Source organism: Ornithodoros turicata, chromosome 8 (genome assembly GCF_037126465.1).
Source record: "Ornithodoros turicata isolate Travis chromosome 8, ASM3712646v1, whole genome shotgun sequence".
NCBI lineage: Eukaryota > Metazoa > Arthropoda > Arachnida > Ixodida > Argasidae > Ornithodoros > Ornithodoros turicata.
In genome coordinates, this window is record NC_088208.1 from 38,086,764 (window position 1) to 38,112,694 (window position 25,931).

Below are 25,931 nucleotides of genomic sequence, written 5' to 3' on the forward strand. Positions count from 1 at the left end.
ACCCGCTCGGCCTGGTGAAGCGAGAGCCGAACTATGTTCCTTTTGCATTACTGTCAAGGTAACGGCACCTTTCGGCCCGCGTGGTCGAAATTTACGCAGAAAGTGGTTCCATTTACGAGAATAGCAATGTGGGCTAGTTGGTAAAAGAGCTAAAGGACGCGGACGAAAAAAGCCACAAGACACAAGGCTCCTATTATTACCAAGAACGATTTTATTTCTCAGCGCTTATTATTATCATTTTTTTTTTTTGGCGCTTCGATTTATTTCCTTCGCACATGTTCCTTCGTGCCATCTTTACTTCGTTAGGAAAGCGCAATACTGCAAAGTGGCCTGGATCCTCCGACTCCTCCTTTGTAGTTTCCTTATTCACGCGTTCCTCCTCTCGAGCAAATCGGATTTGGAAACACAGCACGCGCGAGACACACAGCAGGGGGAAGAAAGTTTGGTCTGCGTCGCAATTGCTCGCTCGCCAGTTTCTGAAGCTGAAGCGACAGTTGCAAAGAGCCGTTCGATCTCCGTGTGCCCATTCGATTTGGGCTCTCATGTGAAATGGTTACGGGCTGATATGCCCGAAGTAAATAATGTCGGTTATAACGACGAGAAGGGTTAGTCTATTGTAACTGGTTGAAGGAAAACAAATATTGGTAGAAGTTTCGCGTCAGGTACGCTTTCGTTCAAAGATGCGCAGAATAAGAAAGGAACAAGCTTTTCTTTGTGTGAGGGTGTAGAGACTTGGACGAATGGAGAGAGAAGAGTATGAAAGAGTGGGAGAGCGTTAGTACGCGTCGTGGGCAGGCTTCCCAGGGATGTGTGACGACATCTGTCTGGAATGTATGCTGGGAAACCGTAAAGCATACCTCATATATACACATACGGTGCTGAAATTCGCTATGCGCCACCTGGCAGTCTTTGTTGATATCAGGTGGCCGTGTGTGCCATTTTATTGCCCTGAATCGGGCCACAAAGCTCTTCAACCGTCCAAAAAAACACACTTTCTTTTTCAGCGAGCATTTTTTTCCGGGGTTTTTACAACCACTGCTTCGAGATGAAAAGGCCTGCAACCGTAACTCAAGGTTACAACCTACCATACTTGCCCATACATGTTTGCCTGCGTGCTCCTCTATGTCCACGTGTACGAACACACATGAAAGCTGACGCTTCAATTACCCCTATGGGTCTGCCTCCGTCAGCTGTGGGAGACGCGCAGTAAACCCAGAGGCCTTAGCGAGTGCACGGAGAAAGAAATTGTTGGCAACATGTGCGTGAGCGCAAAGTTTCCATGACGACGCGTGGACCGGGCTTTCGAGCACGCAAGCAGCACGGGGTGCTCAGGGCTCAGGCATCACCCAATTACTTCCTGCGAAAGACAAAAGGAAGAACAAAAGACGAGACTATTAAGATAAAGAGGGAAGTTTTCCATGAAGACGGAGAGCATAAGATGAGACCGGATTGGAGATATTTGCATTCTATCCAAGTAGGTCGGAGATTTTTCAAAGGGCGAGGCGTTGGATGCCCTTTTGAAGCAGAAACGACATTAATTTCGCGTTCCCATTAATGACGTCGAAGTGCGGAATGGACGAGTGCTGTTAGAGATTAGTTTCGGCACTCTATGGGCAATTGTCGGTTTAGCATCGGCATCGAGGAAGTGACGAAGCGGATGCCATATTGGACATTTGAAAGAGGAGAAAAGTCGGCTGGAAGTGACGTATGAATATAGGGGATTAAATTCAGAGGCGTCGCGTCACTTGAGGAGGCGAGTAAGAAGCCTTCGCTTTCGTGGGCAATGTTGATGCCTTACGGGTATGCGGCTTCCTCGTATTCTGAAGTAGATCTCTGAAGAGTGTTGAAGTTGAATCCGGAAGGCTAGTCATTGCAAACAAGAGTGAAATTCCGTCATCGATACGCTCCGCCCTCAAAGCTCTTCTGACTTTTCTACACACTGACGGGCTTCGGTCCTCACTGTTAGGCGATTCATTATTACATTTCCAGCATCACCACCAGTAATGGGGTACGGGAACGGCCCCTGGCGGTGAAACTCCCCAATTATCATCTTCAAATAAAGTTGTCGTGTGATGCTTTAAACGTCTTCAAACACTGACAAAAAAGAAAAAAAAAAAGAAGAGAGGGAACAATAAGGCTCAGTGAAGCAACAAGCTGTGCTTCGGGTTTTGTCGGTAGGGCAGCACTCCTTCGCTTCTTATTCGTCATGTGAGCATCAACGGCGCCACCTACAGTCTGTCCTCGTCTCCAATAGGGCGCGTGCTGTCTTTTGCCCCCTGTGACCAAAGATAGAGCACCGTACCCGGGCAACGAAATGTAGACGAAAGGGGGCCGGCTTCATCCTCGACGTGACGTATCTGTTTTAGTTCCGCCAATCACAGTCTTCTATCTAGGTACTATGGAAACGAATTACCTTCTATCCCACAGACGGGCAGGCAGGCAGGCAGGCTTCTTTCTTTGCGTAACTCTGTATAGCGGAGGGCACCTTGTCTTCATGTGATCACACACGGTGCCATCCAAAGTATAAATAAGGCCTGAGCACTAGTCGACGTGGCCTAGTTGCCACGCCCCAAATAAGAGAGCCGAATGGGCTTGTTGGTAGTAGAGTCGCTAAACCCTGTTTACTGACTCCCTATTTCGAGACTTTATAGTCGGTAGGCGAGCATAGCGTGACAAGAAGCGCAGAACCTCGCACAGCTGACGAAAGACCAGGAGAAGAGCTTGTACGTGCGCTGTTCTGGCCTACCGTCTGCTGTCAAAAGTTCTGCGCTTCGTGACACGCAACCATAGGTCTGCCAATCAGAACCATGCTTATAACTGCCGTAGCTTTGGAGACGCGTAAGCCGTGGGCAGCCACTCACAGAAAGTCTGTGTTTGCAATCAGCTGCGGCGATTGGCTCACGACATACCAACCACCCACCACCACCACCAGGTGGCGAAGACAAAGACAAATGTCAGCACAGTTCCCTGTGAAGTCGACCCAGGACGCACGATCCCTCACCGCCATAGTCGTGACGTTGCCCCACCTGAGCGTGGCCGTCTGCAACGTCGACGGCAAGCAGTTCCACTACCACCGCCACCACCGCCGCAACCACCACCAGGTAGCGAAATGTAGCGAAGGAGTGAGAAGAAGCAGTCCTGATTTAGTCTAGGTGACGGTGCCACATCTCGCAGGAACAGGGAAGGAGGTGTTGAGAGACAAAACGGCGTAGATGCAGGTTAGAACGGGAACAGAAGCAGAAGACACAGCAGTAGCGGCTTTTACTCTAGCTTTTACATTATGGAGGTGTTCAGAGGCCCTATTCGGTCTTGATGGCGTTGATCTGTCTTTATGGAATCACCAATTGCCTTTCTAAAAGTTGAAATGCCAGCGATCTGGTAGAAGCATAGACTGAAGCAGAATCCCCATGTGAGGAACCAGCGGTGTTTTGAACAGAAACTCTTCTTCCGCTTTTGACGTTGAGGACGGCGACCACTAGAAGAACAATCTCCGTTCTAAATAGCGGCGACTCCCTATTTGAGACTTTCGCTTTAATCGATTACCTTTGCAGTTCCATAGGCGACACAAAGCTCCAGAAAGGAGGTCTTGCACTCCAAAAATGGCCTGCAGTGACATGGTATGAATACCTCCTGCACTTTCGTGCGCGCCTTCCATAGCATTTTCAAGAAGGCGTTTTTGGATGCCTTCCATGATACACCGAAAGACAATGCCCTTCCTCCGCACCGCCGGCTACAAAACGATTTTCCTATCTAAAGCTGTAGAAGCCGACCAGCCCTGCTGGCCGTCTATCGGATTGAATTGAGTTCTTCCGGAAGGCGGTTCCGGATGGCTGGTTTGGCTTCGTTAGGCTGAGAGCGTCGCCTCGGATGTTTGGCTGCGGCGGCGGACTGCCGCAAGGCTGTAATGACTCTAATTTGGATACGCAAGTTCTCCGGCTTGCATATTTTATGCTAGCCCCTGCATATTGCACGATGCACTCTCCTCCGTGCAGGAAATTAAAGTCTGCCGGCCAACCAGCACGTTATATATACATATGACGATGCGTACGTGTGGTCATGACTTGGTGCGAACGGGATCACTAAGTCGTTGTGGCTCGAGGCAGAAGTGTCGAGATTTTTTATTTGTTTTTAAATTTCAGAGTTGAATCGAAATGAAAGGTTAAGAAGGGGTGTCATGTGGCTTTTGCATGAAAGCTTGTCATTAGAAGTAGATGCTCCTAAGTGTTTGAAATTTATCCTGACTACCAATAATTTTTAGTTAATTTTTTTTTAATAATTGGGGGTTTACGTCGCGAGACAACTGAGATCATGAGCGACGCCACAGCGGTCGGTCTGTGGATTGCTTTTGCCCACCTGAGGGTTCTTTAACGTGCGATGAAAGCTCATCACACGGCACCCCGTATTTAACGTCCCTCGCGGAAGACGGCGTGTCTAAGCAACTTGTACCCTGCCACCAAGTTGCTGGCGTCCTCGGCCGGGTTCGAACCCGCGATCTCGGGATCAGAAGGCGAACACGCTACCGACTGAGCCACCGAGGCCGGTATAATTTTTTAGTAAAGCTTCAACCGTCGTCAACGTAGAACACTGCAATACCAAAATGAACCTTGTATGCCTGTCTAGCGCCCTTTCAGAAGCCCGGGGATGGATTTCCTCTACAGGGAGGAAGGAGAATGTGATTGGCTGCAGTGCGGAATAAAGCGGAAAGTTAAGCACGGAAGAAACTGCTGCTTTCCAAGAAGGCGGTTCCAAACTCCTCGCTCATTTTTTTATAATTTCGTCACAGGGTATCCTCTCTCTCCTATAGTACAACCAATCACGCAATTTGTCCTGAGGCTTAAGCAGTAGAGCTGCAACCTCAGAAACTCTTCGATAGCCGCAGTCCTCAGTACTCGTACGCCACAATTTCCGTCCCAATTGCACTCATACTTTTTTAGAAAATTCAAAATTGAAAATTACGGGCAACACTGTGTCGAAGTTGCCACCAACTGCACATTTGTCGTCAACTACGGCGGCAAAACTACATTGCATGCGCATAACACTGGGTCAAAGTAAAGAAGTCGGCTACGTGTCGGCTACGCAGTCATCATGAGCAGCAAGCCATGGATGGATGGATGGATAGTAGGGGCACCCCTGGCGGGCCTCTTTGTAACGAGGGTCCAGCAAACAGCGAACTGTGCGGACATGCCAATAAGTCTCCTGCGTTTCCAGCCATTCTGAAACACAGATCAATGTTGCTTGACAAATTCGGGATTATTTCCCACCAGGCGTCGCAACCGAGCCGTTTTACCACCATTTTACTTGCAAAGTAAAAATATTTAGCCTTCCCTGTCACACGTATAATTTGTTGGGCTGGGTTAACACGCAACAAGATGTACGCCGCAAACGTAAACTGTGTGTCCGCTGCTTTACGGTGGGTGAGCAAGCGCACGTAACCCATGTCTCCCGCACAGACCTCACTCGCTCAGATCAGCGCCCATTTCCATATTGCAAGATTAACTACCAAGACACCGTGAAATGTTATTCCCTGCATCGCAAAGACAACAGTAGTATTACTGTTTCATTGCCACTGTCGCGCTGTTTACAGACGGGAGAAGATATACACCTGTCGACGACAAGGATGGGCGAGTGGGGCGGACCCTTTCCTCTGGTTGTAGAATTGCTTACTTGGCCGAGCGAGTTTGTCTCCATCAATAATACATGAGGCAGCGAGGAATCCATCTACTCCTTACATGTGTTTGCAATCCGCGCGATTGCTTCTTGCGCGGAAGTTCTATTGCTGAAAGGCAGGAAGGTTTTCGGCAAGGAGCAACTGCTTCTTCCTGCGCGGGGTAGTCTTGGTTGCGCTAGGCAACAGAGTAGAGGGCTGCAAAAAAAAAAAAAAATCACTTACCATTTAGCGTTAAATGTCACAGAAATGCGTTAGCATTAACCGCCTGTTCCGGTCCATACTTGACTTCCTGGTATCCGCTTCCGGTTTAAACCCAACTTCCGGTTCTCCGCTTCTGGTCTATCCTGACTTCCGGTTGTCCACCTCCAGTCAATGCTTGATTGCCGGTTTGACACTCAATTACCGTACGTATGCCCATTTAATTAACCTTTAATACGCCTCAATTACTTTGAATTGCTCAGTAATTACCCTTACCTTAGATACTCGCACGTTACATGAGGTAATCTCTTAATTACCTTTAATTATGCTTACTTGCCTTAACTACTCTCAGTTCCCTTTTAATTGACGTCAATTGTCTTTAATTACATTTAATTACCTCCGGTACAACCTGCGGTTACCTTCGGTATTCTTTAATTTCATTTAATCTTTCTGTTAATTACAATATCTTTTAATTGCCTTTAATTACCTCTAATTACCTTCAATTACCCTTAACCTCTTACTCTTAATTACCTTCGACTACTTCAATTTCAAATCGTTTGCCTCCCTTTACATTTACCCTCTTATATCCCCTTTGCATGTTCACTTACACCGCTGTCTTGGTGAGGCTTCACCATCTCTCTCTCTCTCTCTCTCTCGCTCTCACACACACACACACACACACACATACATACACACACACATACACACATACATACACACATACATACACACATACATTCATTCATTCATTCATTCATTCATACATTCATTCATACATTCATTCATACATTCATTCATACATTCATTCATACATTCATACATTCATACATACATACATACATACATACATACATACATACATACATACATCCGTACATACATTCATACATCCATACAGCTTTTTCCATTTTGACACTCCTAATGCTAACGCATTAGTAAGCACGAATATACAGCTTTGGTGTCAACTGTCGTAAAATTTGTGTTGAGCGATCTCGGTGGATGACTCTAAATAAGTTTGCGGGGTCGAATATCCGGTCGAGGACAAGATCAACGCGCTTCACGTTGCTTCGATCTGAAAGACGGTAATTGATGAAAAGTCGGCGAGTGCGGGTGTCGAGACTCAAGCCTCCACCTATCTGATTACAATCATTCTGCCTCTGCAATTTACCCCCCCCCCCTTTTGGATCTCCGGGGTCAGCGTTCCAGAATGGCCAGGTTGGAAATCGGAAGTTGACAATCGAGATGCTGTGGCTCGTGAAGCAAGCGAAGTTTGCTCTTTCTTTCTTTTATTTTTTCAATACAAAATTTATAAAAATAAAAAAAAAGGAACAGGACTGAGAGGGCAAGCCCTGTCGAACAGTCTAGATACACAAACGTTTACACTTGGCAATAGATACGTCTCGTGAAGGATGTCAAAAATCACGTGAAAAACAAATACCTGGAACATCTTAGCAGGGCAGTATTAGACACAAACAGGAGAAATCCATGTACCAGCGAGGAAATGTGCCTTAACGGCCGTTTTAAATGACGTAGGGTTGGGATTAGAGCGTATGCGTAAAGGTAGGATGTCCCATATTTGAAAACCGGAAGAAAAGACAGAGTGGATACCAAAGTTAGTGCGAGAAGTCGGATACTGGAAAGCGTTCGCCGAATGCCTTAAAGAATAAGTGGTGATATAAGTCTGTAGTGGAATCTGAAGCCTGTGCAATGGTGTATAGGAGAAAGTGTACATGATACAGGCCATTTTGCGCCTCAAAGCATTAAAGCGGACTCACTTCTTAAGAAAGTCCATGGGGAATTTTCGTTCGCAGGGTTCCCGTAAAGTTCCCTATATTCCTACACGAAACAGGTACACGTGTGTACCCCTCGAGTTCATCTAGGGAATGACATATTTTTGAAGACCTGACTCGATGCACTGATTTTTGGCGAACTAAAGTTCGTCAAATTTCCAATACATGGGAGTCTATGGGAGATGCAACAAAATCGCTTCTCTCTGCAGCCCGCCCGCCCGCGATATTTGGGCCAAAATGGTGTCATTCCCTAGAGTAACAGTCGGGGAATTGATTGCAATCAACAATTTCGACAAGCTTACTGCGGTTTTCCAGATCCCTGCGAATGAAAATAATGGCTTTGTCGTTTTCTAGCATGCCCTGCACGCTGGCGCCGATCACATTACTTCCTTAAAGTGCAGGAGGAAAGCAAAGCGAACAGTTTTGTGACGCTGCAGCCAACTCTCTCCGGAAGCGAACTTTAACTAGACCGTACCTTAAAAATACGCAACAAGGGGAAAGCAAATGAAACAGACTCACGGGGACCCAAGGAAAGAAATTAAGCGCAGTTCCCGCTTCTGAATCAGGAGTAGAGGATGCAGGTTACAGGGATATATGAGTCCATACACCTCTAAAGCAGTGGTTCTCAACTTTTGTTATTTGAGGGAACCCGTGGTCGTGCCAGCACAAACAAAACAAAAAACACGAAAGAGGGGAAAAGACTGTTCGACAAGGGGAAAGGGGAATTCGACTGTTTCACAACACCCCGTATGGATAACTGATGCCTGTACATCCTATCTACACGTAGGCAGGGGAGTAGCTCCAAAGTTTCCAAGTGCTTGTAATGCTTTCGAAACACAAGAGAAAAGCAAAAGGGCGAATAAATTGTCGATTTGAGCTGCTTGTTAAGCCACTGTCCGCCTTTCTAAAAGCCTTGTAATGACCGTCAGCCGCTGCAACCTGGTAATGCGATCCCTATTTCAATCGCAATGCTAAAGATCAAATGTCGGGCACGGTCCCATGACAAGGCTGTCCGAAGCGAGGCTTGGTAGGTGGTCAGGTTACACTCGCGGGTTCCGAACAGTGCACGGAACCTGAGGACAAGGCTTGCGGAACCCAGGTTGAGAAACGCTGCTCTAAAAGCATAAGTCTAAAACATCAGCAGGATCTGAGTGGATGAGGGCGTAGTTCAGAGTGCGTAACGCGTTAACAGGAGAGAGATGTCCCATTTGGTTGAGGGCGTAATTTTAATTTTACTTCTATAACATAATTGATATGTGGCTGAAAAAGGAAAGACTATGTTGCCAGATATGTGCAATGTCGGGCGCATATTTAGCGCACATTAAGGATTAACTTTGTGTAACTTCTGCACCACATAAAGAAATAGTATATTGGGAGAATACATTGTCAAGCTCATGGATTTCGATGACGTAAATTAGGTGCAAGTATGAAAACGTGATATCTATTTAGACCCCTGCGAAGAAAATGAATTATAATAATGAGTGGTTTCTGAAACGCCCCGCTTTAGAAGTACTATCACACTTCTAACGCACGTTGCTAGTTGTCGATGCGCCAGAAAAACCCTAATAGTATTATCATCATCATCTAACGCACGCTGCATATTGGTTGCAAGATTTACGCAGGTAGATGACCCATTCGGCTGCCCAATGCATAAAAGATTATCTTCTCAATATCGATAAGATCCCGAGCTCTCTCATTCCCTGGGGCATGCGCACTATGATAATGTGACTGCTATGATATATCCCCTTCTGGAGTTCCTGTTGGTCTTCTACAAACGGTACATCCAATAAATTGGTAATGCACCCGTTTGGACCTGCTGCAGATCATTCCTGGAACGTACAGCCGTGGAATACAACTCAATATTTCAAGATCGAGAGAGCATTCTACGACAACGTGGCCTCTTCGGTATTTATTTCTGTCCAGGTCGCGTCCATGCCAGCACGTAAGAGACACTAAAACCGACATCATTCTACGCGTCGGAATGCCGTCGGTGGTCTTGAGTAACTCGGCTATCTTATTGATGGTGCGCCTGATATATTATGATATTGATTAGTTGCCGTTTCTTAATTGCAATCTGCAATAGGCCACCTGAAGGTTATGGGTTGCGCGCGTCCTTTCTCTCGTACGTTCGCGCATTCGAAATACATCTTCACCGCTTACTACATTGAAAGCCGACGGCTGCGCTGAATGAATGCCCCCTGCTGACTTGAAGGGAGGGAGAGAGAGAAAGAGAGACAGAGAGAGCATGGCATACCAACGCCATGTAACTACAGCAGGCCTTATTAACAAATCCTCTCACTGTTTCACCCCGTAGACGTTTGGAGTCGCAGTGTCGTCTGCGCAGTCAGTCGCCACAGACGATTTCGAACGCAGGCTTTCCGTGGCCACCAGTGGCTGCTCATCCGGTTAATGCCGGCTTGTCTCCATAGCTCCGGCAACGCCGCCTAGGTGTAAAAGGCGTATTTAATGCCTCTTCTCCGTCCTCCGCACGTAGACACATAGGTCAGGATGTCAGCAAAGCACCGCGGACGATTTCAAACACAGGCTTTGTGTGGCTCTCGGTGGCTACCCGTTCGGCTGATGGCGGCTCATCTTCATAGCAACGGCCGTAGACAAGATAGTGACCGTAGATAATGGCCGTAGTCGTGATTGACGGATTGTGTAAACGATAAGACTTCGTTTACTTTAGATGGTGCACGCCTTTTTCTGAGCATTAACATCAATCCCGATTGTAAAAAAAACAAAAAAAAAAAAACGAAACGCATATGCCATTTTTCTGCACAATAATCCAGGAGGGAACACGATGCCATTTGGAATGACTGATAGCTACGAAGTTATGAACATGCTATGCGGTGAAGTTGCGTGTTTAGGGTGCAGCTAGTTCGCGCGATAGAGAGACCTGCTCTCCTTTGTTTCTACGAAAGCATCCAGGATTCGCTGAAATGTTAACGACTCTATACGACAGGCTCGTGTATTGATCGTGTCTGTTCTCAGCTTGCCCGCTCTTCTCACGGCATCGTCGTTGCGGTCGCCGCTCGAGGGATGTTCTCTTTTCTGCTTCCGGAGGATTCTTTTAGTCCTTCCTTCGCAGAAATGGGGGTACTGAAGAAAGACGGGCTACCTTTTTGCGCCCCGCTTTGCGATGTTTACAAAGAGACGATTGCTGTTTACCGAGGGCCAGCTTCTTTGCTTCCTTGTTGTTGTTGTTGTAGTGGACCTGTTAGAAAAGAACGGAAATGGAATCGCTGATAGGATCAGATAAAATGTGTTTTTCTGTCTGTTGGTTGAATTTTTATTGTGTTTGAAAAGTAATGCTTGATTCTTCGACTCGCGTTTAGAGAAATCGAGACGCATGAAAGCGGTAGTGTGTGCGAAGCTTTTGCGTCGCTAGGCGACCGTTTGCGGTTGGACCCAGACAAAAAACACTCAAACGAACTTTTTTTTCCATACGTTTGCGCCGGAGCAAAAATTGATGCATTGCGCAATAAAACTAATACGAGAAGTACAGGGGTCGTCATCATAAACGCGGACGGAGCGCAGACGTACGTACCATAATGCAGATCATGCAAAGCGCATTTGTACAGCCACGACGTCGGCACAAAAAGAAGCGCTCCGGTTGAGCGGGCGTTCCAATTTCTATCAGTGAAATTGAAAAGCCCTCGCATAAAGTTAAAACAAAAAAGGAGACAGAAAAACAACTAGACCTGCAGGATGATGAGAATATTTTTCACAAGGAGTTTACCGAAGTTGCTTCTTTTTCGAGCTAAGCTTGTCGTCTGCTTTGAAACGATTCCCGGAACGAAAGTAATGCGTGCTGGTCGACCATTTTTCAGAAGAGCGAATTCTCCTCTCAGCAGCTTGCACTGCCTTGCACAAGAGAGCGTTATTGTTTGCGAATTTGGTTGTCAGGTGAACAGGTAAAGTGCAAGGTGGTATTGGAATCCTTAAAAAGATATTCCGAACTCGTTCATGCTTTCGGGATGTCCTGGTGTCTTGGACCTATAGATAGGCTCCCCGAGTGGACCAGGGAGCTCATGCACCGTGGTCGTTTTCGAAATATAGTTCTTACACCAGCATGTATCCTCTCGAAGGACCGTGCACACTAAAAGTAATGTGGTGGTGGTAGTGATAGGTGTTGTATTTCCGAGCCACACCAACTTCACCGAGGCGTACGCCTTTTCTGTTGCAATTTGGATGTACGCTAATTACCAAGACGTACGCACCGCTCGATCCTCAAATCACAGGCGATAAACATGTAATTCGGTGCAGTGGTTGGAGCGGAACGTGTTATGTGGTGAAGTTCTGCTTTTAGACTGTAGCGGTGGTGGTGGTGGTGGTGGTGGTGATGTCGGTACTATACAGAGGTGTTTTCCTGCCTGATACGGTGGTATTGTGCTCAGTGGAGTCCTGGGACGACTTCGTAGGGAGTTATCCCGACATTTGCCTTAGAGCATTTGAGGAAGGCTCAGGGAAAACACCCGGACAGCACATCAGGTGGCCACGATTCGAATCCAGTGCCGTTCTCCCAGTCGTGTTCATACGCTGTCCAATTGGCGGCTTCTTTACGTTTTACTTCCTCTTCAGCTGAAGACGCTATGTCGAAAACACGTTGTACCAAAATAATCTGAGCCTTCTGATGAGGATATAAGGAATTAAACAGCGTTATAATGTCGTGCAATGATATGCAATAAGTATGTATCTTGTAACAACGAAGTAAATTGATTTGCCGATAGTTCGCTGCCCGTACTGGTTTCATCACCTTACCTTATAATGTTGATGATCGTCATGATGTTGATGCTTACTTTCGGCATCAGTCGTTTTGCACCTCTAATCAGAGCATTACTTAGTTGTTGGCCCGCGCTTCATAAACAGAAAATACGCCCTGCACTCATAAGAAGAAATAGTGTCACTTAAAGACGATGACGACTTCTGTACACAGAAGGGCAAGACGAAAAAATAAGAGAAAAGGTGAGATGTTTGCGATAGAAGTTAACCCCGTGTATACCTCGTGTCTTCTGCGTTTCTTTTCCTCGCCATGGTTGCCAAGCTTGATCCTAATTATTATGCGTTTCTGGCAAGCTTTGTCGTCGTCTGCATCTAAAAAAAGGTGCCGGGGAAGGACGGGGGGTTAATTATGCGGCAGAAGGCTCGGGTATAAAGTGGAGCTCCACAGGTGGTTCCTTATTTGGTGATCTCTCAAAAAAGGAAATGGAAGTAAACGACGACCATGCCCGGTTTATTAAACACTGGTCATCTGAATATGTTAGAGGGCGACATTTTTGTGGGCGTCACAGGTTTGTGAGGAAAAGGTAAGGGCAGCCAAGGAGTGTTTAGAGCTTTGCCTAACGAGATGCCTGTGCCCCAGTGTGGCGGTTCTGTGAGACTACTTTCACGGGAGAAGGTTAAGCAATAGCACACACTGTGCAATGGCTGCGGAAGGACTATGTCTCCCGTGTCGTGCTACGCTGTGGCACGCCTACGGCGTCTAAATACTAGAGCTGTCCTAGAGTAGAGACAACTCCGTGGTTTGTGAAGCACGTCGTTTTGTTAGGTTGTTACCGAGGACACACGCAACAACCACCAATGGGTCCATGCGCCAGTACTTGACCTTGACAGCATAGATTTCGTTTCGTTTTCATTTTATTCTCGCAGTAGACTTCACAATTGGGAAGGGAGGCCCTGTAGCGTATCGAGAAAAGGTGCTTCTCAGCAGAATAAGGCCTACCTCAGGGGCTTCTCAATCCCTGGTTTGGCACGGCCTGCTCGTGGTCCACGTTGTATATCTAGTCACACAGTCGGATGAACGGACTGGTTCACATCCAGCAAAAGATAGTTGTTCTCGTTCTTGGACATTCGACACAGACCTCCTACCGAACTGACAAGCTTTGGACGGATAACGATCTTCCAGCCGCTGCTGCTGGATTGGAGTGGTCGACTAATCAGATAAGAATATCACCAACATTTGGAAACTTCTAAACACCTAAATACCTTTCATTTCTACGTCCATGCGTTATAGTTGACGCGGTGCTTCCCTCTTGTAATGCATTATAGACTTGACCAAGAAGCCTTGAATGATTCAAGCACCATGTCCAAAGCGGCGCCTGCGCGCTGCCGCAGATGACGCAGCCTAACGACGTCTGCTCCGCAGGGATTCACTCGGAGCAGCTTACACGCTCGCCGTACACCGGCAGCGAAACTTTCAAACCGCTGAATCACTGATGCGACATGAGCTCTGGGGGCGCAAGAGGTAGATTTGCGGTGTTCCTATCCCCAAGAAGATTGCAGCCAATGCGGAGAATGCAGGAACCCTAAGAGGTTTTCGCCGGCTCATGATTCTGCCGAGACCCTTGTGGGTTCGGGTTTTACGCTCTCTGAAAATCAGGGTGATAAAACAATCTAGCTTTACGCGAGGGGCTGGAGATGCAGACGGAAGCCCGAGTGGCTCTGGTAAAGGCGATTTCAGAAAGAATCTCTTCCGCGCACACCTGATAGGATTTCGTATTTTGCTGCTCTCCCATTTTCCGTTCTTTTTCCGCTTTTTGCAGCTCCTTTTTATGTACGAGTTACAAATTCTTCCAGCTCTGTCGCTGTATTTTTGTATAGTCAACATTACATCGCGCCTATCTCGCAACGCACGAACCGTTGGGAGCGAGTTGTGGAAAGATTTTCTTTTTTTTTGTGTAGTGGTTGTGGCGGTGAAAGGGATTGCCGTCACAGAGGTGGGCAACGTCACGATTAACGCCCTGGGGAAATGTGCATCCTGGGCCGACTTCTAAGGGAACTGTGCCGACATATGTCTGAAAGCGTCCGAGGAAAACCCAGGAAAAACCCCAGACAGCATGGTAGCATCTCTGACTGGCAATCAGGGGTATGGGTTCAAATCCCACTACTGGTGCCTTTTCTTCAACTGCCGTCATTCAAAGACAAATCGTTCCATTCGTATACGTATACCCTTTCCTTCAGGTATCCGTATCCGAGATATTTCGTTCAGAGTATAAAACATCCTGCCATCCTCTCTTTCGCTGTCGATGCTATCCAGTTGCCGTCATCTTGTAAACGGTCTGTCGCTACCGGTTTCAAGTTGAAACTCCCGGAGAGGCGCTTGTATAACGTCGTTTGTACCGACTCGTGAGTTGTTCTTGGTATGCCGCATTCGATAACGCGTGGTAAAAGTTGTTTTGTTTCAAGAGTGCATAAGTCTTGTGCTTTTTCCTTCTTCAGCACTTGACACAAGGGATCTCCTGAAATCCTTTCTATTCCGGAACGCTTACCAGCCTTCGCTGTATGAAATGAACTAAGATCTTTCACGTGGACGCAGACAATCTCTTTGTGACCTGTATTGCCGTAGCTGTTCAGTTGAAGTCGTTACACCGGACGATACTGGGAAGGCCGCAGTTTTAGGTTCTGGATGAGGATCTTCCTGCCAGTTGATTGCGGCCGCTGTGTGCTGGTTGAAGCGTGCCTCGAATTATTAGATGAATACCTATGACATACGATAACGTTTTTTTTTTCTCTCTTCACTGATGAACACATTCTTTTCACAAAGTCCCGTGATAGCTCTATTCCTAGTACTTTTTTTTTCCCCTAACAGCGTTGACTCGCACTTCTGAATGCACCCGCCTTGCGCATCGGCAAGGCCTGAAAGAGTTATACATAATTTGCGTAAAGGTTAATAAAACACCGGAGTGAAGCCAAGAGAGACGCCACATTTCGACACCAGAGGACGCAGCCCTCGGGGCACCCCTCGAAGAAAGAAGAGACCGTTTTCATTATTCCTGCTTGTAGTGACGAAAAAAGGACGCCTGAAAGAACTGCCGTTATCTTGCGCGAGCACACTATTCATCAAGGTTGCCCACAGAGTGAACAAATAAATGAAAGTGCAGGAGTCTCCCTACAGAAGGAGTATTTCTCTTCCCGTTTGCCTATACGCTTGGTGTGTTTTCCAGTACTGCGTCTGCCTGAGGCTTTTCTGTTGGTTCTCTGACAGACAGGCTAATATTAGCACTGTCCTCCGCTTCGTCTCATTTTCTTTCCCTTCGGGAACACCATAGAACATCCTTGTAATGGGAGCGCATTGCTTTCTGTTGCTTCCTCAGCGTGCTGGACTCTGTTGGCCCATCACATGGCCTGCCATAAAGGCGGTGAATAGCCCATCACATCATGACGTCAATGTATGTGCGTGTATATGGGCTAACACAGCATCATCATTCGATGTACTACGTGTTTGGTCTCTGTCATAAATGACGCAAGTGCTATTATATCATCGTAGCAGGACATAGCCGAAAAACTCCCACGAACCATTTCCGAGCACGCGCGGCGCAGTCACGTGCAGGCTTCGTGGTTTCGTACGTTCACGTTTTAAGCCTCACACTTGATGAGAGCTTCGACGAGATCTTGCGCTCTCGCTGCTATAGTTGTTTCGCGGTGCTAACAGAGATTTAAAGAACGTCGGAGGACGGCAAACACGGAATCTTCGAGGAGGCGCGACTTAACCGGAAATCAGCTGAAAAAACCAAAGCGAAAACAGCTGAAAAATAAATATCGAATTTTAGAATAATCATATCCTGCTTACATTCGATACGCGGCAACGTATGGCAAATGTCCTAGGGATGTGTGTATCAGAAAAAAAAAAATCGAGCGGAAGACATAAGACACGTTTTTAGTTTTGCGCCGACATGTCATGCTCCATGAGCGAAAAAATAAAAAAATAAACGAAAGAAGAAGCGTAAATATGCCGAAGACAACGAGAGAAAAACACAGGAGAGGGCATGTGTGTCTGTCTCCTGTGATGTGATGTGATGTGATAAAGAAAAAAAAAGGGGATGTGAGTTTCGACGAAGTCGAACTGGCTACCCCAGTACACTTATACAGACAGATGATGAGATGATGAAAAAACAGAGATGATGTCCTGAGAAAACAGAGATGGTAATGGAGTTCAACATGTAGTTCAAAAGTATCGACAAAGTGAGGGTAAAATGTCGGAATCGCTGGGGGCCCACACAGGACACATCACACATTCAGCGTGTCATAGGATGTCTCCTCGTGTGTGCGCGCTTCTCTCACTTGTTGGTAACTACCCACAAGCCCAACATCCCACACTTCCACGTCAGGTTGATGAAAGGTGAAAAGAACCGCAAATAAACTGGTACGCAAACAGAAAAAAAAGGAGAATATGAAGAAAGACCACATGCATTGCGAAACCTTGTCTCCGCGTCATTTCCTTCCTAATTAAATTGAAGGAACTGGAGTGCAGACAAGGCCCATGCAATACGCCGAGCAAGAAAAAAGGGAGAAAGAGAAAAGAAAAGCGAACTTTCTAAGCTGACGTACTTCTATAACGTCGTCGTCGACCAGTTCATTCTGGCAACAGTTCCGCACGTGCACACAATCCTTCATGTCATATCTCGTCAGCGTACCGGCACACCGCTCCCCATTTCGCAGCGAACGCGATTGCTTCCTGTCTTCGCTTCGAAAACGAGCTGCGAACATCATCTAAGAGCGCCGCAAAACGAAAGAGAAGGCATTCAAAAACATCGTCTAACGCAGCTCTCATTAATTTCCGGACCAGTCGAGTTTTTTTTTTTTCTCTCTCGAACGTTCTAAAGCGGTGTTCCCTTCTATGCGCTTTTATACTCGTTTCTCCCTTTCCCCCCACTCTCAGTCTGATAACATTGAGCGCATAAGTTCAGGCGAAACGCGATTGGCCCAACAACCTAACGACTCGGAGGCAAATAGAGCCAATAGCGTTGCTTCGAGAAGAGCATTTCTGTGCCTTCCTTGCACAATCACGGATCCATTTGACATTCGTTTATAATGTATTAGGGAAAAGCGAAAAAAAGGGGAAAGAAAACGGGAGCTCTCTTCCCGAGGCCATGTCCAATATGAAGAGATGGCATGCCAGATAACGCTTAAGAAGACGCTAAAATGGCGACGGCGGAATTTCTTCCCAAATGGAATGCCGAAATATGTGGCTGCGCTCCTAGCGAGCAGTTGAAGCTTGATTATGGCGCGTCAGGAATTCTGCACACGGTGTTGATGAAGGCAGCCTTCTGGGTGTGGCCAACTTCAAACTCCGCGCTGCCCTTAAAGGAGAGACAATTGAGAAGCTGAGCTGAACTTAATTGAGTCTCAGGCAGGGTGAAAACGCTCGTGGAGATTTTCGGTGTTTTGGAAAGGGAAATCGGAAAAAACAGCATACGTTTCTTGACTGTGTTCTAGTTGCGGGAAAAGCCGTTCCAGTCTTTCGAAACTATGGTGCCATTTTATTCTTCGTTGACCGCGGCATCGAAAATCCCACGCAAAATAATGGCGCAGTTTGACTGCTATTCGATGGAATACATGACAAGAGCAGACGCCGGAGGTTGAGAGTACGCCGGAATTCCCTCTCTGGAAAAAGGCGAAAACGTCATTCCCTACACCACCAATCAGAGCGTGGCCTTGAGAGAAGGGATGTCGCGGCGGTACAGTGACGGTGATGCGGGCGTGTGGAGACGGCGCCTCTCTCCTCTGAGCGAGGCCCTCTCACGCCTTCTGACGACACGCTTATGTCTTTGCCACCGGAGCCTTCGCAGCTGCGGAAGCAACGCTGATCTTTAAAATTCGTTTATTAATGCGTGAGCATTAGACTCTTCGGTACGCAAGAAACGCGGCGTGGTCTGTCTGTAGCCACGGCGTGGCGCGCATGCGTGGTAGGTGGAGAAGGAAGGAGAGGGCGCGTGGAGAGTGCGACGCGGCGCCGGCGCGTCGACACTCGGCACAGTGCAGCTGTGGTGGTCGACAGGTTGACGTTTCTGCGTGGGCGCGCCATGGGTTATGAAAGCTGTGCGAAGCAGCGGCGGCGAAAAAAAGGCTGGGAGAACTGCGCCGCCAAGTTGAATCGGAGTAAGCCCGGAAGGCACGTTTGGCTGCGAATGCTGTCTTGCGCTAGCGTTGCGTATGGTTGTGTGAACAGTTGTGTAACGTTGTGAAGGGGAGTATCCCAAAGGGTTTTAAAGTTTTATTTAATATCTAAGCACTTTTCGAACGAAAAAAATCGCCAAGTACATCGTCGGGCGATGCCGAACATAGTGCTATTTGTTTCATAGATCGGTTTCTGGATGTGACGGTCCCTTTAAGAAAAAGTAACTAAAGTAGATTTTTTTCGAAATGTGCGAATATTGCAGCTAGAGTTGGAGTATAAACTAACCTACTTACTCAACAGTTACTGATGGAAAACTAAGGTCAAGTAAATAAAACCATCAAAAACGTGATTTCAGCGCTTGTGCTGTCCAACCACAATTATACTTGCACTTGTTGCACCTAAGCAGTCGTTAATTCAAGTTCCTGTTAAAAGTTGTTGTTAAAGTAACTCCTTACTGTAGCAGGTAACCAGCTACGGTTTCTAGTTCGCTGGCATACTACTCGTATCACCCGGACTACTAGTGTCCCGATTTTTCTTTAAACGGGTGGACCTCGATATTCCCGGTTGCGAAATCCCCGATCTGGAAATTCCCGTTCTCGAAACAAGGAAAATCAAAGAGAATGCTCGATTCTTTCTTAAGATGAAATATGCCGTGTTTAAAAAGACGGTATCATTATTTAACCACACGAATCACGGGTTTTCAATGTCTGTCCAAAGCAAAATTTTAGCGGCCGTTAGGCTTAACGGGGGCAGATACGACGGAACACCACGTTGTCTAGTTTATTATTAGGTTAGTCCAAGTTCGGTGTTTGCATTTTTCTGTCCAGGTGCGTTTTATAGTCAAATTACGTTTATTTCCAGTGGTTTATTTTGCAGCGGGGATTTCGATTACTCTATTTCGAAGTTCACCCCTTTGAACGCCAGTATGTGTCGTTCTGCAATCTGTATGTGCGCCTCTGTTCTCAGTATATCATTTTCCTCTCAGTCGTTAATTCGTCCGATTTCTCGCATTTTATTCCCACAAAAAAGTAACAGGCGCGGCTCCATCACGAGTTGAGATTCAATTTCCAGGATCCCAAATTGAAATCGCGCTGTGTTTAGAGGCAACGTTCTCTGACACTTCATTCTGAAAGTCATCTTCCTCTATATTTTATGCACGTCGGCAGCCGAACTTGCGCCGAAGCCAATCTAATCAAAGCGCACTCGGCTCCCTCCAGAGAATAGTAACATAAAAGACTGAGATTACATTATTTGATTTCTTTTTTTGGTTCGCTTGGTGCATATGGAGGGCAGTTTATTCCACTTCTTCCCGCTCTTAGCTCCACTCGAGGCGTGAAACATATTTTCGGACTGCGTTTTTCGCATGTGTTTATAGAGGAGCAACTCGTTCGGTATGTTCGTACTGATAGGATAAGGACTCTGAAAGCGATATACGAGATATGCATATCATGCATTCGACACTATGTATGAATACTCGAATGACATTCGTTCTGACAGAAAACTGGAACAAGGAATAAAATGATTTTTTTTTGTACATAGCGAATGTCACGTATATCGAATCGCGCGCAACGCGAATATTCGAAATGCAAATATGTTTACGTGGATTTCGACGGACCTCGAAACGCGCAGGATACCCGTGGACACGAATCTAATCCAAATAGTAGAGGTGCTAGAAATGGATTGCAAAATACAGCTGGAAAATTGTACACCATCCAGAGCTCTGCTGCAGTAACCTCAATCATTTGTGGAAGCATGCATTTGCTTCGCGTGCGAGTAAATTTTCTCGAATCTTGCCTTCCAAGAAAAATAAGGAAAAAAAAAAAGAAAAACCCAGCACCTTTCGTTCCTTTTAGGTCCACGTGCCGAAGTTTCATTCCCCACTTTTCTTTTTTGCCCGTCTTTGTCCTCCGGCGACTTGACACGTCTCTTATACAAGTTACACTTTGAGACCGTTTGTTTGTTCCTCCTTTTGTGACGACAGACCAGTTCCCTCTGTGTACTTATCTTGCGTGACACTCTCGAGTTTTGCTTCCACTCTTTCTCTGTTCGAGCCATGCCTTTGTAAACGACGTGTGTCCGGGAATTTGCATACATATTGAAAACAGGTGCGTCTAATCTTTTCCATGCTACCACGAACGAGGATCCTTTGACACTGTGTTTGTGTCACTCAAAGTGGAAAGTATTACACTTGCTTGTTGAAGGTATTGTCGACCACCGACCTTTTGTGGAAGTGGACCGCGCGTATGCAGAGTGAACGGATGAAGCCAACGCCATCTAGATTGCGACCTGCTTATTATTGCCCCCACCACCTCTCCCTCCATCGCCACATGAGCAAACAAGTGGAGATGTCGTCTGCTTCGGCCAACCGTTGCACACGCTTTCTGTGGCTACAAATGGCTTCCCATGTGGCTAATGGCGGCTCGTTTCCATAGCTCCGGCCGAGGAAAGCACGTCGGACTCTTAAGGGCTACGTCACGTCGTTTAGTTTATCTGTGGCATCGGTGTTTATCTGTGTGTGGCATCATGCTGCATTATGATGCTGTGTGTGGCATCATGTTTATCTGTGGCATCGGTGAAGCCAACTCTTTGGAAGGACAAACGGATGGAGGAATGAGAAGGGATGCCCTGTTCCCAGAAAAAGGGCCACCCATATGACGTCACCACTGTCTCAGAAAAAAAGGGCAGCGTCGTTACACCTTTTGGGGGGTAACTGGCCTGCTACTTACGCTGTACACCAAAAGGTTGGGGAGTTATACCTCTGGTTATGGGTGTAAAGCAGGTAACTATGCTACCTATAGAAGGCTGTAATAATAATAATAATTCGGGCTTTACGTCGAGGGACAACTGCGATCATGAGCGTGCGCCGAAATTTCGACACACACGATACACCACATTTAACGTCCCTCGCGGAAGACGGCGTGTCTGATCAACTTGTACCCTTCCACCAAGTTGCCACCGCCCTTGGCCGGGTTTGAACCCGCGTCACTGTCACTGTGTTAGCCGCCGTAGTCATGGGATCGAGGCAGCCAGTTATTTGTTTCACGTTGTCTGTTACTGAATTAGGGAGTCTCGTCGTTGCAGACGACACATATGCTTTTATGTGATCATATAGCGATTGGAACAAAGAACACGGTTCTCGCTGAATATAAATGTCGTTGATGGAGTGCAGTAGATGGCAGACTAAGTCAGCATTGCGATGCAGCAGACGTTTTATGTCAATCACGTCCAAGGAAACTAGCAGTTTTGATTTTGCATTTCCAGTAAAATCGGAAAGAGTTCGGAAAGAGTACAGTGAACCCTCGTTATTATGCCCGTGATCGTTCCCGAAAAGTTTGGTCATAATGCGGAATTGTCATATTAATGGGGGGGGGGGGATTTGCAGAGGTTTCACTGCATTGTTCCCCAGGAGTATGGTCGTAAAGCGCGCATGTTACATTATTGCGGGTCATATTAAAGAGGGTTCACTGTATAGCGTCATCCTGCGATGTGGTCAAGCAGCACGTCAACACTAGCAGATAAAAAAAAAAAAGAATATGAAAAAATACATATCACGTTCTCATGGAAAAGCCTAAAGCTGAATAACCGAGTAATCTTCAAGGAACCGATTTTCCATTCCTTTCTTTGTTCGAAATGTCGCCTTATGTCTCATATTTATTGTGCGATCGTAGGAAGTTTTTATGCGAACTCCCTGCCAGCGGAAATGTCACTTCCCACAATCCTCTGTAATCCCTAACGCATTTGCCGTACATTATCGCTGCAGATACTTATTCCTGAAAGGGCTCCGTACCTTCGTAGAAATAAAACGATATATATTTTGCTCCAGCCACATACACTTCGCGGTCTGACGAAAATGTGCTGGATGCTTAGATGTCAGGAGGGCTTGTTTCCTTCTTTTTACCGTACGCAGTGAAGTATGAATGAAGTAGAAACGTTCTGAAAACGGTGGATCTCACAGACTCTGAGAGCTGTTAAGACGCCTCATGTACATATATATATATATATATATTTCCCTCTCTCTTTCTTTTTGCATGTCTGCTTCAGGAAGAAGCTTCTCCATCCGCCTGAAACGGGAAATGTCATGTAACACGTCTTTTCCTCGTTATAGCGTCAGGGGATGCGAAGTACGCAGGTCATGACAAATGCTTCGTCATGGATACATAATTTTTAATTTGTATTGTAGAAATTGGAAATAGTTACTTGGGACAATTGATTATTGGTTATTATTGCTTGAAAGGGACATCGTACATTCTGGAAGGATGCGGTTTTGTGCCTTCTTTTACATCACTAAAACTATTCGTAGAATAGGAAAGCACGACATTCCATCCCGGCTATGAAAGGCAGGTGCAGCGGTTCAGTTGTGAAGACAAAATGGTGCCGAACAAATGTCACTTACCTTTCAACTGTAGCTTCTTTGCTGCCGATGTATTTGCGTGTCACCACATTGATTAACGCTGTGTGCTCTTTGTCCCTTTTCTGTTTTTTTTTTGTCAACAACTGAGTTATTAACAAAGGTGACGAAATATATTTTTTGGAGACATGAAATGATGCAGGTGCACGATACCATCCAACGAATTTCACGGAGCGTTGTGATCCTGTAAAGCGTGCTTTGCCTGCAACAATTTGGTTTCAAGCGGAGAAGCCAACTTGCGTTTGCTCACCGGCTCGAAAATTAACAGGTTTCACAAAAACGTTTTACAGACAGACACCCGCTCACGTAACCGTGCGCTGGCAAAATTCACTTTACGGCAACGAAGAAGGAATAAAAACACTTCTCGGTCGACCTGTCTCGGTTGACCTTCTCCCTCTTCCTAGGTACCGTCGAGAGTCCTCAAAAAGCCCTTGTTGCTTTTTAATCATATCCGATGCATCTCTGCGCCCTGCTCCCTTACTGGCCTCTTCGCGAGAGCAGTAATGGCACGCGGAAGCGGACAGACGACGAGGACGTCGAAGGAAAAAGCACAGATGAAGCGCCCTTCTTCCATAGCGCTCTTCAAAGGACCTTCTTCCATTCCCTCGGGTCGATAGAGCGAGATGGAAACCATGATTTGTTTCTGCCGACGACTCCTGCGCCACACCACGGCGTCACTTTGTGTTGCATTCTGGGAGGGACACTTTTATTCACCGTTCCGAAAGGGCTCCCTTCTGCATCCGATGTAGAGCGTAGTGCATGGCTCCGTGTTCGGTACGCCCAGCATAAGTGCGACGAAGGTTACAACCATGCAATTCCACTAAAAGGGACATCGTTCCGCTTGCTGCAATTTTGATGCAACGCGAGTGCGATGTAGTGTGCCAGTTGAAAAATGGTTCGGACATCATTCACATGGGAGCGCTATTTAATAACTACGCTAATATTTCATTGAATACTTAATCATAACGCCAGTATGAGTATAAGCGACAAAATCAAAATCTCGTTTCCGAAACAAGCAGTTTCGGTGTGGTTGCGGCTTAAGAGACACAAGATGATGTGCAGGAGCATTTGGATTGGTTTGGATTGGCTATCTCATCAACGCATCCATGCCTAACGGACATTGTGCTCTTGCGCAAGTGCTCAGGGATAATAGCCGCTGCACTTCGCTGACATTCTTCTGCATAGAAATCGGCGAAGAGTAAAACACGTTAGCACTTAGGGGACGCAAAGAGTGTCATTCTCGAGGCTAGTGATGAGGGCCGAGCAATATAAATGCATGCGTACATGTACAGGGTGTGTGCAGAAAAACGTAACCCGCATTTAGGCACTTAGCTTGTTGTATACCTAACTAACGAACTTCCGGTGGCGCACGCTGGCGCATTTATGCGTGCGAAATCTGCAGAAAAATCGTGGAAGCCATACTCAGCTTAAAAGATAAACGGAGCAACGAAAACGTCGGCCTCCGTGCATCAGAATAGGGCAACATGGCGGACGCAGGAGAGTTGTGTTAAGTTACCGCTAGGGGAGCTCCCGGTGCAGAAATCGAAACGATGTCCCACATGGACGCTCATCCGTAGTGCCCCTAGCGGTGCCTGCACATAACTCGCCTGAGACTGCCATGCACTACCATGCACTGTCATGACCGCCCTATTCTAATGCATGGAAGCCGATGTTTTCGCGCTCTGTTATTTTTTTTACGCTGAGTATGGCTTCCAGGATTTTTTTTTTACTTTCGCACGCATAAATACGCTATCGTACGCCACCGGAAGTTCCTCGGGTCAGTAGATAACGAGTTACATGTAAAAATGCGGGTTACGTTTTTCTGCACACACCCTGTAGATTAGAGATGTGTTCGATACCAATTGAAACGCTGCGGCGACCAAAGCCTTTGTTATTTTGCCAAGAGCTCCTAATACACTTCGGTTCCTTCCTATTTCAAAAACCTACTCACCTTAAGGGAATTGAAAGCGTATTTCTTCTAATATTTGCTCGGCGTCGCGGAACATGTCACATTCTTATTTGCTTCGTCTTCCTTTGTTATTTTCTTATGGATCGATGTTGCAGCGTCACTTGCATGTCGGAATTATTCTTGTTTACATGTTGCTCGTTATTCTTCGTTACTGTTGGGACGTATTCTTTTCTTTTAAAGCTTACTGTATCGGTATATATAGCAGCTGGCTAGGCTCCCGCACAGTTCGTGAGAATAAGTAACGAAAATGCAAACCCCGCAAAGCGTGTCCGTACAAAAGCGCGTCGCAGCGATGGAGACGTTTCCGACCGTAAAGCCGCTGTCAGAAAATGTGCTCCTCTAGCGCTGAAGAGACAGCAACACCTGCTTCGTGTGTGCGCTTCCTGTTTGCACACCCACAAAGACGGGCAGATTTCAGAACTAATCTCTGGCGCGCAGGAACGGACAACTTGAAGAGCTCGACGAAGAATGTTCTGGCAGCCGCTGCCGTTCGCATCGATGCTTGATAACGCAATGAGGGGAACTATATAGTGTGTTCGTGGTGTTGAAGATAGTCAATAGCCTATGCCGGAGAATTTCCGTATCGCGCAGGTGTGGGTAAATCCGGTTTCCGAACGCCTGTTTTTGACTGGTTCTGAGCATCGTTGACTGTTATGTGATAGAAACGCGGGTGGTGAGCCTTTTTCTGTTCTTCGCTAGCACCGCGATGCGACTGCGGCTATGGGTGGTGCATAGACGTGGGCGGATCGAGAAAGGGGACAACAGGACGAAATAGGAGACAGCGGGGTTTGTGTGTGTCCTGGGCCGACTTCCGTCGATGTAAATCTGGAAAATCTGCCGGGAAACATAGGAGAACATCAAGCAGCACAGCTAGTGTAGTAGGAATTCGAATCGTATCCCCTCCCTGTCCATATTTTTTGACCAATCAGTCAATCAATCACCTCCCTGTGTCTATAGCATGACCTTGGAGATACCATCAGAAAGAGGACGCTGGACAC

The 25,931-nt window shown here is 46.7% G+C and overlaps 1 protein-coding gene and 1 long non-coding RNA gene across 11 annotated transcripts in view; one reads left to right on the forward strand and one right to left on the reverse strand.

Annotated features, from left to right (window-relative positions):
- Positions 1-25,931, forward strand: part of LOC135367252 (coiled-coil domain-containing protein AGAP005037-like) — a 270,487-nt gene that overhangs the window by 20,535 nt on the left and 224,021 nt on the right. The window lies entirely within an intron of this gene.
- Positions 23,377-24,963, reverse strand: LOC135366257 (uncharacterized). Its single transcript, XR_010414123.1, has 3 exons — positions 24,916-24,963; positions 23,679-23,808; positions 23,377-23,620 (listed from the first exon to the last, which is right to left on the reverse strand). It is a non-coding gene; the product is annotated as an uncharacterized LOC135366257 (long non-coding RNA).